The sequence below is a fragment of the Panthera leo genome, chromosome C2, assembly GCF_018350215.1.
Source record: "Panthera leo isolate Ple1 chromosome C2, P.leo_Ple1_pat1.1, whole genome shotgun sequence".
Lineage (NCBI taxonomy): Eukaryota > Metazoa > Chordata > Mammalia > Carnivora > Felidae > Panthera > Panthera leo.
In genome coordinates this window covers 60,555,188-60,570,111 of record NC_056687.1, presented here as the reverse complement: position 1 = coordinate 60,570,111, position 14,924 = coordinate 60,555,188, and the positions used below count along the sequence as shown (strand labels likewise).

The window sequence follows — 14,924 nt, the reverse complement described above, 5'->3', positions numbered from 1 at the left end:
TAACATCCCCAAGTGGAATTCCTTATTTTACTCAGCAAATACAGTTTTCCCCGCCTTGATAAACAGTACCTCATCCTTAGAGTTGCTAAACCCAAAGGTTTATTTCTCTCCCAGTTTTTTATTTCCATCACAAATTCAACTTTAGCAACGAATTCTGCAGATCTTCAAAATACATTCAGAATCTTAACCACTTCCTATCCTCACTGCTCCTACTACTATCACCTTTTAACCTGGATTATTGCGGTAGCCTCCTAGTTATCTTCCCTGTTTGTGGCCTTGCCACGTATAGTCTATTCGCAAAATGGTAGCCAGAGTGGTTCTTTGTAATGTAGGTAAGGCCATTTAAGTCAGCCCAAATCACTGCTCTGCTCAGAACTCTCTCAAAGGAATCCATCTACTCAAAGGAAAAGCCAAAGCCTTTACAGTAGTCCAGAAGGCACTATACATTGTTTTCCCTATTAATTTCCATGTCCTTATTGAGCACCTGATCCCTCACACACTCCTCTCAAGCTTCACTGAGAAGCTTTGCTTCCTTTCTCTTCATAGCATTTATTCTGTTCAGATATAGGTTTTATTTATATATTTATTTCCCCTTGCCACGGAATATAAGCCCAATGATTGCAGGGTTTTGTTGTATGGTTTTGGGTTGTTGGGTGTTTTTTTTTTTGTTTTTTTTTTTTGTCTATTTTCTACTTTAAGAAATCCCCAGTGTCTACAACAGTGCCTGGCCTATAAAGGGTATTCAGTAAATATTTGCTGGATGAATGAAGAAAGAATGAGTGCTTCTTTCCCTGAGTTTGCAGATGTTTTTATTAAATACAAAACTTAATATTGTGGCATGGGCCCCATGATTCTCCATGGCAAAATTTTCAGATTCTTCAAAATTAATTTTGAAAGTAAGTGTACTTTGTGCAGGTTTATCCAGAATATTAGATAGGCCACTATTTCTGTTTAGCACCCAAAGCAGCAACATCTAAAGTACTTTTCTTTTTCATTTGGTAAATGTTTATCAGGGAATATGAGCATTCTAGACACAGGTAGTGACATGTGCAGAGGCTCAGAAAAATAAAGAGAACATAGTACAGTGGACTGTTACCATATCACAAGTGACAGACAGCAGAGGCCTGAGCTAATGTGGTACAGCGAGAACAAGAGACCTAGAAATGTGAGAAACATCAATAAGTAAAAGGTCACCAGAATGAAGAAACTGGGTTGATGGGGAAAATAAAATACTGCCTATCCTTATCAGGCTATAAAGTGGAAAGTGGTTATAAAAGAGGTAGGTAAGAGTGGAATTGGAACTTAGAAGACATGAGTTGTAAAAATCCCTTTGTAGGATATGGACTTAGAATCCCTCATTGTTATAGTTACTACAAAAATATTCAGTGTGTTCATTGGTGACTTTGTTAGAATCATTCTGGAAGGCATTCCCAGATGAGACCCTAACTTTCATTCTTCCAACTGCCTGACTGACAGCTGAAATAGTTTGAGTTTCCATATTTTCTACCTAGTGGCCTCACCCTTCCTTAAAGTTTTTTTTTTCTTATTTTATACTGAAATTACTAGACTGATAGAGTATTATATATATATATATATATATATATATATATATATATATACACACACACACACACACACACACAATAGTTTTAAATCCAATTAACTGTAAATATTGCTTTCTATGCACAAAAACCTCCCTCAGTTATTAAAAGAAATTACATTAGAATTACAAATCTGATGATTATTTGAGGGGTGATGAAAAAGCAACAGATGGTTCCCAGGTATGGGGCTTGGGCATATGGGTGAATGGTGATGCTATTTGCTCACATAGAGAACAGAATAAGAGAAACTTTAAGGGAGAAGATGAGTCAGCTTTGGCCGTATTGAAATATCCAACTGGAATTTTCCAGTAGGTCATTTGCTATAGAGGGCCAGAGGTCAGGAGAGAACTAATGGCTTAAAATACAGATTTGAAAGATATTAACATATTGATGTTAATTCAGACTGGGAGACATGGATGTCTAATGGGCAATGGACATAATTGTGTGAAGTATGTGGAATAAACATAGACAGATGTGACCTGGACATTAAGGAACTTCTGATCACTTATCTGACATTTTCCTAGACTAATTTCCTCTTAAATTCACTCCTACTCATCCCCCTATACCAGCCCACATCCTGTCCCAGCCTTCTTATTTAAAAACATCTACAATTCAACACCTGGACTCTTTACATTGCATACATGCCTGATAGCTGTAAAAATGCATACCTCAAAATTGTATGCAAAGAAAAAGAACATGCATGAATTCACACCATTCGTGAACTCTAAGCTCTCATTATTTTAAAAAACTATGGAATGAACATATTTGCATGGTGAACAATGTCCCCTAATTTACGTATTCTCTAAGAGTTTTTGTCCGATTTTCTTTGGCATGGATCAAATTCATCTGTCATAACACAAACCATTGGGATATTTAAGGAGACCTCTGTTAAAAAATGAGAGGGTGGTCATCTTTTTCTGGTTTTCTTTCCATTTGCAGTGAAGGAAACAGAGGCACTTAGAACTTCAGTTACTCCCTGAGGACCAGTCTCTCTGTAAGTCACTCATCCTATAGAAATATAACTTCCAATTTCATTGTGCTCTTAGATTACTTATTTTTTCCTTGGCTTGAATTATCTAAACATGTTTTGTGGCCATACCACTTTTGTCACCTCTATACCTTGGTACCTCTATACCTTGGTTCATTTATTTACCTTTTTATTTTAGAATATTTTGTATCTGTTCTTTCTCCTCATAGTTGAAATTTTCCTGACAGAGACAGCCTTTGAATGGAAAGTGTATGTTGGTCTTATAGTAGTAGTTGTAATCTCTGTTGTCCCGAATTTCTAGAATCTGTGATTGTCAGGGACTTCTCTTTGCTGTGCCTCTTTATTGGCAGTCTCACTTTCTTTCTTGTGTCTTATCTTTATCCCTCCAAAAAAGCTTCTGTGAAATGTGTCTTCCCCACCAATCTTAGTGCTACACTGTTAGTGTATGCAGTCTCTATGGTAACTGGGACACATGCCACAATACCAAGATTACTGGAGCAACCATCAGAGTTGGGAAATCGGCACATGTACTCCTTTGGCACCATGGAAGTTTCCCCATTAAAACTAGAATCAGATAGTACTATTTTAATATGCAGGGCAAGGAAGGAAGCAGAGGAAATGCTATAAACTCAGTCTTCCTACAGGCACATTATTGGGTTTTGTTGGAATTCATGAAGTTGATCTTATGAATAAAGCTAGACTGGTGCAAAGCTTCTGACCAGATACAGATAAACTGGTTGAGTTAGGGGAAGACATTCCTTTTTCTTAGGGATACATGAGTAGTCTGTAAACAAGCTAATTTTACTGAAAGCGGGATATATTCTTAGGTAAACTCAGGGAAATTACCAATAAGCTATAAAAATTATTCACTGCCATTGTAGAGACAGACTTTTCTAGATGATTTCCCCAGCAAATGCATATTGACCCATGAGGGCAAAAGGCAAAATGGCTGTCTCCCAAAGTGCATTAGGGTGGAGGCAATTCTTTTGGGAAGAAGGAAGGAGAATGAAGTAAGAAATCTCTTTTGGTTGCTTCCTCTAGGACTCAACTTCCTCTCAAATATATTGGAGGATTGTACTTCCAGGTATAACCCAATAGAAACAAAGGGCCTAAAGCAGCATTTTACAACCTTGGCTCTGTTAACATTTAGGGACTGATAAATCTTTGTTGTACAGAACCGTCCTGCACATTGTAAGTTGTTTAGTAGCATCCATGACCTCTACCCACTAGATGTCAGTGGCAACTTCTTCAGTCTTGACAACCCAAAATGTCTCTAGATATTGCCGAATGTACCCTGGTGGGGACAAAAATTGCCCCAGGGTAAGAACCACTGGCCTAGAGCAAGATGTAGCCTGGGTAAGAAAAGAGAGTTGGAAAATTCCTGCAAAGTCCCAGAATATTCATTCAGTTGGTCTTTCAGCACATGATTGCTGAATCTCGACTATCTTGCAGGCACTCTTCTCTGTATCAGGGATGCCATCATGAACAAACAACACCCTGATCTCGTGGAGCTTACATTCTAGTAGATGTGTGCCACATGTTCCTAACCAGCTGGATCCCTTTCCCTCTACACAGCCTAATAGCAAATGCTTCAAGCCAAGTGGAGGCCAAGAAAAGAAAAACCAAGTTCATATTTGAAGACTCTTTCTCAGTTTATGAACCTCAAAAACAGCACTGATTTAAAAAGGAAACTTGGCAAGTGATTAGTTCATATGTTTTAGTTTATAATATGTTTTAATCATTTGGGGTGTTTTCAAAACAAATGGTGAGATTAGGGTTTTTTTTTTTTCCTTCTATTTTTGGCCTCTTTCCTCTGGAGGGCCCTTCTCTTGTTTTAGTTTTGGTGTTCTTAGTATATTTGAAGAATGCTTTTAAGTGTTTGAAATGTGTGCACGTGGATGAAAGGAGATGAGGAAGAAAAAATATAAGACTTTGCCATCCCTGCTCAAACAAATACCCCTACCCCAAACCCAAAGCAGTGTTTAGGCATTGCTTCCCCAAGGAAGCCTTCTCACAAAACCCTCATGGCAAAGTCCCCCATCCCAGGCGTCCTCCTAACACTTCTCATATATCCTTATCATCATTGAAATTAAGGACTGGACTATGATATTAGTTGTTCAGATGTTTCCCTGTAGATTAGAATCTCAGTGTGGCTCAGCACCATGCCTGCTCTACCCACAGTTCCACTATCTTCAGCACAGGGGCTGGCACACAGTAAATGCTTAAGAAATATGTGTTGACTGACTGAGAAACACAGCTTTTGAGGTGGAGCCATCCCCAAACACTTCCAACCTGTGCACTGCCTATAGATTACCCTGCCCCCACTATCAGAATTTATTGTGTTGATCATTATTTTGTAGACTCGAAAGTAGCATGCAAATTCCTAAAATCATACTTAAATCAGAAAGTCTAGGGAACAGCTTAAGTTCATTAATCTTAGGGATATTTCAGGATTATTTAGAGATTTCAGGAATGTAAGAAAAAGAACAGGGCATGGTATTTAGGAATATTTTAAAGTATTACTGATGCCCTGAGCATTGTTGAAGAATTAGAAGGATAAGTGTGTATAATTGTCAGTGTGGGGCACAGAGAGAAATTATGTAATTTATTTACTAGTTTTCTTGGTTGATGTCTGTTTCTCCCACTAGAATTTAAGCTCCAGGAAGGTGGAGAATTTGTCCTACCAATAACTTTATCCTCTTGGTCCAGAATGGTATTTGATGCATAGTAAGTATTCAGGAAATATTTGTCAAATGAGTAAGTGGAAAGCATTCATTCAATCAATCCTATGTTGATTGATATATTAATTGCTTAATATTAAGCAGGAACTGGGATGCCTGGGGGGCTCAGTCAGTTAAGGGTCCAACTCTTGATTTTGGCTCAGGTCTTGATTTTGGCTCATAATCAGTGAGATCAAGCCCCACATCAGGCTCAGTGCTGACAGTGCAGAGCCTGCTTAGGATTCTCTTTCTCTGCCTCTCTCTCTCCCTCTCTCAAAATAAATAAATAAACTTTTTAAAAAAGAAAATGCAGGAACATGATAAAATTCTCATTCATTTATTCAACAAATATATCTTGATGGCATGCATCCTAACACCCTAGAGCATGTCTAGGACATAGTAGGCACTCAGTATTTGATAAGTGAATGAGATAATGAGTATTCACATGTACTCAAAAATGATTCATTTACTAAGCGTATTCATTTACTAGAGCTGCCATAACAAAGTGCCATAAGTTGGGTGGCTTAAACAATAGAAATTTATGTCTCACAGTTGTAGAAGCTGGACACCTAGTTAGTCCACATAGTTAGTCCCATCTGAGGGCTCTAAGGAGAATCTGTACCATGGATCTCTCCTAACTTCTTGTGGTTTGCTGGCAGTCTTTGGTATTTTCTTTCTTTCTTTTTTTTTTTTTTTTTTTTTTTTGCTTCTAGAAACATCACCCTGATCTCTGCCTTCATCTTTGCATGGTGTTCTCTCTGTGTTCATGTCTGAGTCCAAATTTCCCCTTTTATAAGGACCCCAGTCATATTAGATTACTCCGGTATTACCTGATCTTAACTTTATTAATCACATCTGCAATGACCTTATTCCCAAATATAGTCGTGTTCTGTGGTACAAGGGGACAGAATTTAAATATAGTGTCATAATACTAAAATAACAAATCTTAAGGTAGTACTATTTTGATAGTTAATTTCTATTTTGAAAACATCAACTTCTCAAAATAACATCTAGTTTCATGAGTCTGTATGGAAACTGATATGGTGATATTAATAACATTTACTATATTACACAAAAACTTGTGTGTTTATAATATAGAGGGGGAACGTGAAGAAAGTCCAAGAGGCATGAATGTACATAGCACATTTTGTTGAATAATCTGTGACCAACAATGGGTTTTGTGGGGAAGACTGCTAAAGATTCAGAAGGAAATTGTATAGGAATCAAAGGCATTTGGTCTTTATTTTACAGACATCAAGGAACCAGCACAGAATTCAAAACTTTTCAAACTATAGAAGGGTATAAAATGGGTGAATTGTATGTAAATTATTCATCAATGAACCTGACTTTAAAAAGAAAGAAATAAAACGATGAGGTTAAAGAATGGACTTTGAAAACTAGCAATTCAGAGGTTTTTGGTGACCTTGACAGTTTAATTAGAAACAGCTAAAGAAACCAGATTTTAATGCATTGAGGAATAAATGTGGGTTTTAGGAAGCTTGAAGGTGGTACAAGAAGGGAAAGATGTTGTCCACAGAAGATGGTTTGTTATTTGCTGGTTTGTTATGGCTTTTATTATTTGTTTTAGATGAGGGCAGCTGAAGCATGTTGGCAGGCAATAAACAAAATGGAAAAAAAACAGAAGAAAGGAGTAATTAATATAATGACATCCTGGAGCAGGTTGTAAGTAGTAGACAGAAAGGTCTCTGAGGGGCGCCTGGGTGGCGCAGTCGGTTAAGCGTCCGACTTCAGCCAGGTCACGATCTCGCGGTCCGTGAGTTCGAGCCCCGCGTCAGGCTCTGGGCTGATGGCTCGGAGCCTGGAGCCTGTTTCCGATTCTGTGTCTCCCTCTCTCTCTGCCCCTCCCCCGTTCATGCTCTGTCTCTCTCTGTCCCAAAAATAAAAAAAAAAAATAAAAATAAATAAAAAATAAATAAAAAAAAAAAAAAAAAAAAGAAAGGTCTCTGAGATGTTATGGGTGGGTTCTGAGAGAGATGGAAGGATGAGATGCAATTTGATGACTTCTGTTTCTCTTTGAAAAAAGATACAAGGTTAGTTGAGAATGAAGAGTAGGAGGTAAGTTATAAGGAGTTAATTAGAGTGATAAATGGAAGCCAGGGAATAAAAAAGGAAAATTACTGGGAACAATAAAAGAACTGTAACAGTTCTGAAACACCAGCTGGAAACCAGGACTCTGGAGAGGCCCCAAGCTGTACAATTTGGGAAGTCTTCTCCCGCATTGTTCAGCAGCCTGAGAGCTGAGAACACACATGAGCAGGTTCATCTGGGCTCAAGAACTAGCCAGGTACATTTGAGAACCATGGATGAGGTGCTTTAAAGTTAACAACCTTGAGGGTCCTGGATGGTAGAGAAGAAATTTGAGATTAATAATCTGGGGGGAAAAAAAGAGAAAAAGCGAAAATCGAAAACTCTTTGGTAAGAAGGTAGAGTACTTGTTTTGTGCAACCATGTTTTCTAGAAGCTTGCCCCTACCACACTTAATCTTTTGACACCGGTCAGAGAGAAACCACAGAAAGCAGACTGAATACTTTGGAGGGCATAGACTGGACCCAGAAAAAGCCTGCAGGTTAAGATTTCATTCCCAACTTAGCCAATGATTTAAAGTAACTTAATGTTTTGCCATCATGACCACCATTGTTGCAATTTGCAGATCCTTAGGGAATGCGTGTTACTTGTGTATATAAAAGTAGAATAAATGGGGCAATGGTGATAAATGACAAGAGGCAAATATTTTTACTTTTTTGCCCCTGGTTCCAAAAATGTACTGATGTTTCCTTAAAGCATGCTCATTTATTTCTCTCATTCTAAGATTCTCTATTCTGTTAGTGAGTCTCCAGAGCTGGCACCCTTCTTTTGGCACTCACTCTCCCTTTCTGTGTTTATTTTTCCTTGTTTCCTCCTGCCTTTAGGCATTAAATGTGGTCATTTGTCTCAGCAACCTTCCCCCAACCAGTGACCAAATAAAGTATTCTCATAAGCTTTATATTGGATTTTTTTCCCCAAAAAGACAAGGCTAAAAAGTTGGTGCTTGGTTAGAGAATACTTTTAGGTAATTCCCATTTGACACTGTACAACTAACCCCTCATGCCCTATGTATTCAGATGAACCTGGGTGTCTCTTTATGGTATTCATAAGGAGACCCTGTTCCTGTGGGCCCTGTCTCCCTATGTCAGACTGGCGAAGTAACCAACCATGTTATTCGCTGTGAGATACCATGCTCTACTTATCCGCTACTTGCTTGAGTGACTATGATGAACATAATACACAGGGTTTAGTAGTTGCCTAAACCTATGAGAATTTTTAAGCTCCTTCTCTTGATATGGTCTATTTGTAAGTTCAAAAAATAATTTGGGTGAGAACTTCAATAGACAACTATGAAGAAGATCCTTTTTTCCTTACAAATATAAATCCTTATAAAGTTCCATTTTTTCCTTTTTTTTTTTCCTACTCATGACTCTATTAAAGCTCTTTCCAGCACAGCTAAAAACCAGCTGGTCTAGAGATTAATATGACCAGACATACCATGAATTTTTTAAATCTCAAAAGTCCCAGTTTCTAGTTCTTGGTCAATCAAATATAGGTTGTATTTTCTTGTACATATGAATGTATAGTATATTATCATAAGTCTTCTCTAAATTCTTTTTTGGTCTCACTGTCTCCTAAAATTGTCCCTACATGCTTCTTTGTTATAAAGAGGCAAATGAACGAAAGCTGACGAACGGGGGAGGGAGAGAAAATGTAGTAATAAAAAGAGAAAGCACGCTAGAGAAGAAGGAAAACCAGTGAGGAGATGGAATGAGTAGTGATTTCCCTTTGCCCCAGTCCCCTAAGAGTGCTTTTTATGTTTGGATATTCCTCTCACCTAGTGCCCCACATGACCTCCTCCTAGCCATTTGTTCTACAAAAATAATGTTTCTACTGCCAGCAAATATCTCCCACCTACCCAACAGGTCGGAATCTCCTGCCCTAGCAGCTTAACATCCTCTCCAGCCCCTTAAGCCACCAATGGCTCTTGGGACCCACTGCCATTCGTTTCTCCCTCCCCCATCCCATGCTGGCATGGAGAGTGTTAATGGCTGATGCATCTCTAAAAAGAACTCTAGAAATAATTTGGTTTTACTTTATTAACATTCAAAATATAAACAGGTAAACTACAAGTTGAATTCATTAATTCTCCCTCTACTATTTAGAAAGATGAAAACTGCATTTTTAAAGAAGGGATTGATTGGTGTCATGTACGTATTTGTTCACTTCTGTTTATGCAAGATAATAAGAGTATTAACATAGATGTAAAACAATGGTATTTATAATTCCATCACCACTGTTTATAATAAAAAGGAAGTATTTGAAAAGAAGTAGGGAGAGAACATTTGCTGTTCTGTACATATATTAAATCCTTCCATTTTTGTTTATTGGGCATATGAGGAAGAAAAAATTTAATAAGTTGAGGAAGAGTTAGTGTCTTTTATCCCATGTTCACTAACATAGTGACCTAAGATAGTGAAGTTTAGAAAAGACTAAAATATGATGGAGGTACTCCTCTATATAAGGACCATAGAGGCCAGAGACATGTGCTCCATTAAATCCTCTCTGAGATGGGGATTACTCGAATAAGACCAGGATCCTCTTTTGTGTGCTGAAATGTTCTATCCTGGAGAGTAGTGAGTGCTGTGTCTGGCAGACCATTGACTCATAATTTGCCTGTAGTTCAAGATATGCTTCCTAGGGGCTGAGGCCCCATTAATTGTTCCAAAAAAAAAATTCATGTTTCAAATAGGTCTGTAAGGACCCATTTCTAACACTTCAATAGTTCTGGGCAGACTTTTGTAATATTTTCTTGGCTGTTTGAGAAAGAAAATGTAGGTGGTGGGGAAGGGGTTTCTTATCTAGGTAAGAAATAGAGTTGATAATATAGACCACAAGGAGGTCGTTCATGAGGCCTTAGTGGATGTCACAGGGCAATTGGAAAGAATGAATAAGGAACAAGGGGAGGTTGTTACATTACCTAACCTGGTGGGCTAATAACTCGTCAGTGGTAATGGAGGTATAACTGTCTAAAGCATACATGAGAGTGAAAGGTCTTTGAGAGCAAGAGTAAAGTCCAATTAGCAGAGTAATTAATAATAGACTCTGAAAAAATATCTGTTAAATTAACGAATTAATACATGCCTCCATGTGGGCAATGCTTTGCATATTCTTCCTTATGTAACCAATTCTCAAGGAAAGTTCAGAAACTTTGTTAGGTTCTCCAGTGAGATAGTTGAATTTTAACAAGGGCATAAAGTCACTGATTTTTATTGATTTATTAGTTTTAATCCCATTCGCATTCCTGTTCTTGTTCACCCATCTAGGCAATCATATTCTCTTGATACTTGGACCACTTTTACATGAAAGTGATGGGAAATGAGGTCAAGAGAGGTAATGAGGGATTGGGTCTCATAGACCACGGTAAGGGCTTCAGAATCCCAAGCATCAGTGAGTCTGAAAAAGCCTGATGGACAGGAATCTTGGAAATCACAACAACCCTATTGCAGATGAAGCAGTTTCAGCCAAAGACTGGAAGCACAGATATAAGAGTTTGATTTAGGCTATATGTCAAATACAAAATTTCTGACCACTGTAGGTAAAACACACACACACACACACACACACACACACACACACACACACACACAAAACCTGTGCCTCATTGGACCTCCTTTTTGCCTGTTTAATCAGTTTTACCCACCTGACACTCCCGGTTAGCAGCCACACCTACAAGAAGCTTAGGGAACAATATTGAATGTGTTTTAGAACTTCATAAGGTCTTTGGTCCCAAAGCATAGTATTTAAGACACTTCAAATAAGAATTTTAAATGTTAGATAGGTTTCCCCTTGTACTGACTCTCTGCTGTGCTAAGAATTATGGAATTCTTGGGCATTTACTAGTGTGCACATAAATCACTTTGCAGAGGAAAGAGAGGTTGAAAGTTCACACAAGACGTGCATGCTCTATGACCGAGTCATACCAGAATGAGCCAGTTTGGCACACGGGCTTTTGAGAATGAGAGAGAACTGACCGTTTGCCTAAGATGGGACATCCAGGGGAGGTCATTTTCTTGTCCATTTATGTATAAATCTTTAAAATTCTGAAGTCATAGACTAGTCTAACTGAAGGAAATAGCCAAGAATTTTTCTTATCATGTAGCAGAGATGACAGACTTAAAATCTGATTGCCCTTTCGATAGCTTCTGAAAGAACTAGAACTTGTCTGGCTCCATTTGTCTGACCAAGAACTATTTCCGTGATGTACCCATGAGGGTTTCTAGCAGAACCTCACACTTACTGTCTAAATTAACAATTCTCCTTTCTTCTGCAATGACACAAACCACTCTACACCATACACATGATGTTAAAGATTTTGTTTTTATTTTAGCATGTGGACATATTCTGTAAAAGCGTTTTCAGTTTCATCACGTCGACAAGCTGCTTCCATTAAATCACCCACCATCATCATGTTCACTTTTTTCTTTTTTGAAGAGTTAGAAAACAGTGAGCATCTCTGAGTTTTCGAGGCATTCACTTTGGCAAAAATAAATCTAGAAAAACATGAGCCTATTCCTTGAAATGGAAAAAAAGATGAGTTATATCATTCTTCTCATTGGCCCTTCTCTTGAGGCTCTTAAAGATAAGGAAGGAGGCTAGGTCTTTTTTAGTTTTTCTAGCAAAATGAGACGTTAAAAAAAAATCTGGATAGAGATCAAACTTCTCTACCTCAGTATTTATTATGTATTACTTATTTAAAATGGAAACTTCAATAAGTTGAATAACATTAAAGGGTTTAATTCAAGCATTTTTGAGCATTTCTGCACCCTCTGATAAAATGTTATTGGGCAATATTTTAGGGTTACACTGCTGTTTTGAATTTGAGCAGATACACCCTAGCTCTCCCATCACTATACAGTTTTTTTTGAGAAGAAAAAAAAAATCATCTGATCATGCTACTGCTGGGTCATTTAAAGCACTGAGTGGATGTGTGAAATGAGGGGAAAAACCCACTCAGTATGGGGTTAATTAGCTCTGTGGAGTTGTGGGTGGGTCACTTCCTCAGGACCAAATCACACAGGAGGAACCACGCATGTGCAGACTTAACAAAATTGAAAGAAAGCTATGAACTCTCAGACTCTGGGGCACAAATTGATGCTTGCCTCTGGAGACAAGAAAGGAATCCTTTTGTAGCACGAGTACTTTGGGCTTCATTGGTGAGAGACGAATGGACTTCCCTTCAAGCGTCTGGTGCAGGCCACTGGCAGACACTGAAAATGAAGCTGCAGTTGAGAAAGCCCTGGCCAATCAGCACTTTTTGAAATCTACCTCTGCTGGACTCTTTGAAATCATATTGTCTCGCTTGGTTTCTTTAACGCGGCTTACTTGCTAAGTCTCGTCTTGGAAACAACATAATGTCTTCCTGAAAGTACAGACGAATCCTTTCTATTTTCATAATTGTGTTTCACGGACTGCCACAGGTTCCCTGCCTGCTGAGATCAGCTCAGCCCTAGTTTGGCCTGCAGGATCCCTACCAGGTTGTTTACAGTCTAATCCTTTCACGAAGTAGGGGGTGAAAAAGCAGGCAGGAAACGTCCTCAATTCCTAGATCATTATTAGGTGAATCAGAAAATTCAGGTATTTACAGGGAAATTTCACAGGCAGAGTGTTCTAGGGAAGAAAGATTTTGTGAAAAAGACTCTTCAAGCATACGCTAACCAAGAGCTGGGGACTGGTGGAGATTGACTGTGAGGAAAGCACCACTGAAGAACATGCTAGTGAAGTTTGAGTGCAAAATATTTATGTTTTCTTCTACTTCTATGTAAATTACTCTGACATCAGTAGGAACAATCCATGAAGTATATGGACAGAAAAATCCCAAAATATTTCTTATAACTTTTGAGAGGAAAAAAATATATATGATGTAGGCAAACCTATGTATATATCTTTATTTGCAATTAAACTATAAGCAACACTGGCTTCTTCAATTGGGGAAGTGGTGAAATTGAAAAATTTGAAAAGTCCAAGGCAGAATCCACCACCACATACGAACATAATTGCCATACTTCCTTAATTGCCTGTGAAAAAAACCTGAATCTACATCTTGTAAAGACAGTTAAGGAAATGCAGATTCCCCTGAGAGGAAGTATTGAAACAATTAAATTGATAGATTTTCAGATAAGTGAGTGCAAGTTGCAGTTGAGGAGGACAGAGGACTGAGAGTGTCCCCACAGAAGCAGTTCCGGTCACATTTGTTTCTTTTTCTTCAACTGCCTGATAGCATATGGATGTGGAAATAGGGTGATAAGAAGAGATGGAGGGAGGGAGGCCATGAGTAAGTTCTATGAATTTTTTTTTTAATCGAAAGAAAGTATATCCATAATGTAATGAACAAAAATAACTTCATCACTAGTTTGAACTTTTCATTGTTGCTTTTACTTGTTTGTTTGTTTGTTTGTTTGTTTGTTTGTTTTTGAAAGAGAGAGAGAAAGAGAGCAGGGGAGGGACTGAGAGAGAGAAAGAGAGAGATATTTTTAAGCAGACTCCATGCTTAGCATGGAGCCTGACTCACAACTGTGAGATCATGACCTGAGTCTAAATCAAGAGTCAGACACTTAACCGACTGAACTATCCAGGTGCCCCTATTTCTTATCATTTTGATAAATAGCCGTTCTAACAGGTGTGAGGTGGTAGCTCATTGTGGTTCTGATTTGCATTTCCTTGATGATTAGGGATGTTGACCATCTTTTCATGTGCCTGTTGACCATCTGCATGTCTTCTTTAGAAAAATGTCTATTCAAATCCTCTGCCCATTCTGTAATCAGATTTTTTGCTATTAAATTGTATTAGTAGTTTATATATTTATGCATATCTACCACCCTCTTATCACATATATATTTTCTCCCATTCAGTAAGTTGCCTTTTCACTTTGTTGATGGTTCGCTGTGTGGAAGCTTTTTAGTTTGATGTAGTCCCACTTGTTAATTTTTAGCTTTTGTTGCCTTTGCTTTTGGTATCAAATTCAAAAAATCATTGCCAAGACCAATGTCAGGTTTCCTTCTGGGAGTTTTAATGTCTTACATTCAAGTCTGTAATATTGTTTGAATTAATTTTTGTATATAGTGTAAGTTAGTAGTCTAGTTTCATTCTTTTGTGTATGGCCAGTTTTCCCAACACCATCTATTGAAGTGACTATCCTTTCCCCATTGCATATTCTTGGCTCCTTTGTCATAAATTAATTGACCATATATGTGTGGGTTTATATCTGGGATCTCTATTCTGTTCTGTTAATCTACATGTCTCTTTTAATACCATACTGTTTTGATTACTATAGCTTGCAATAGAGTTTGAAATCAGGGAGCATGATGCCTCTGGCTTTGTTCTTCTTTTTCCAGATTTCTTTGCTTATTTGGGGTGTTTCATATTTCCATACATATTTTAGAAATCTTTGTTCTATTTCTGTGAAAACTGCCTTTGGAATTTTGATGGGATTGCATTGAATCTGTAGATTGCTTTGGATAGTATAGACATTTTAATAAGTTTAATTATTACACTCCACAAGCATGGAGT

The 14,924-nt window shown here is 37.9% G+C and overlaps 1 protein-coding gene across 4 annotated transcripts in view; it reads left to right on the top strand.

The window, feature by feature from the left end:
* Positions 1–14,924, top strand: part of ZBTB20 (zinc finger and BTB domain containing 20) — a 764,386-nt gene that overhangs the window by 580,033 nt on the left and 169,429 nt on the right. For 2 of the 4 annotated variants that reach the window (XM_042954828.1, XM_042954827.1), the window contains one exon: positions 2,541–2,595. The exons of 1 other annotated variant lie outside the window; for it this stretch is intronic. The gene's annotated coding sequence lies outside the window, so the exon portion shown is untranslated. Of the gene's footprint in view, positions 1–2,540; positions 2,596–5,237; positions 5,317–14,924 lie in introns of all 4 variants that reach the window. One more of the 4 variants, XM_042954831.1, reaches the window with a different exon arrangement.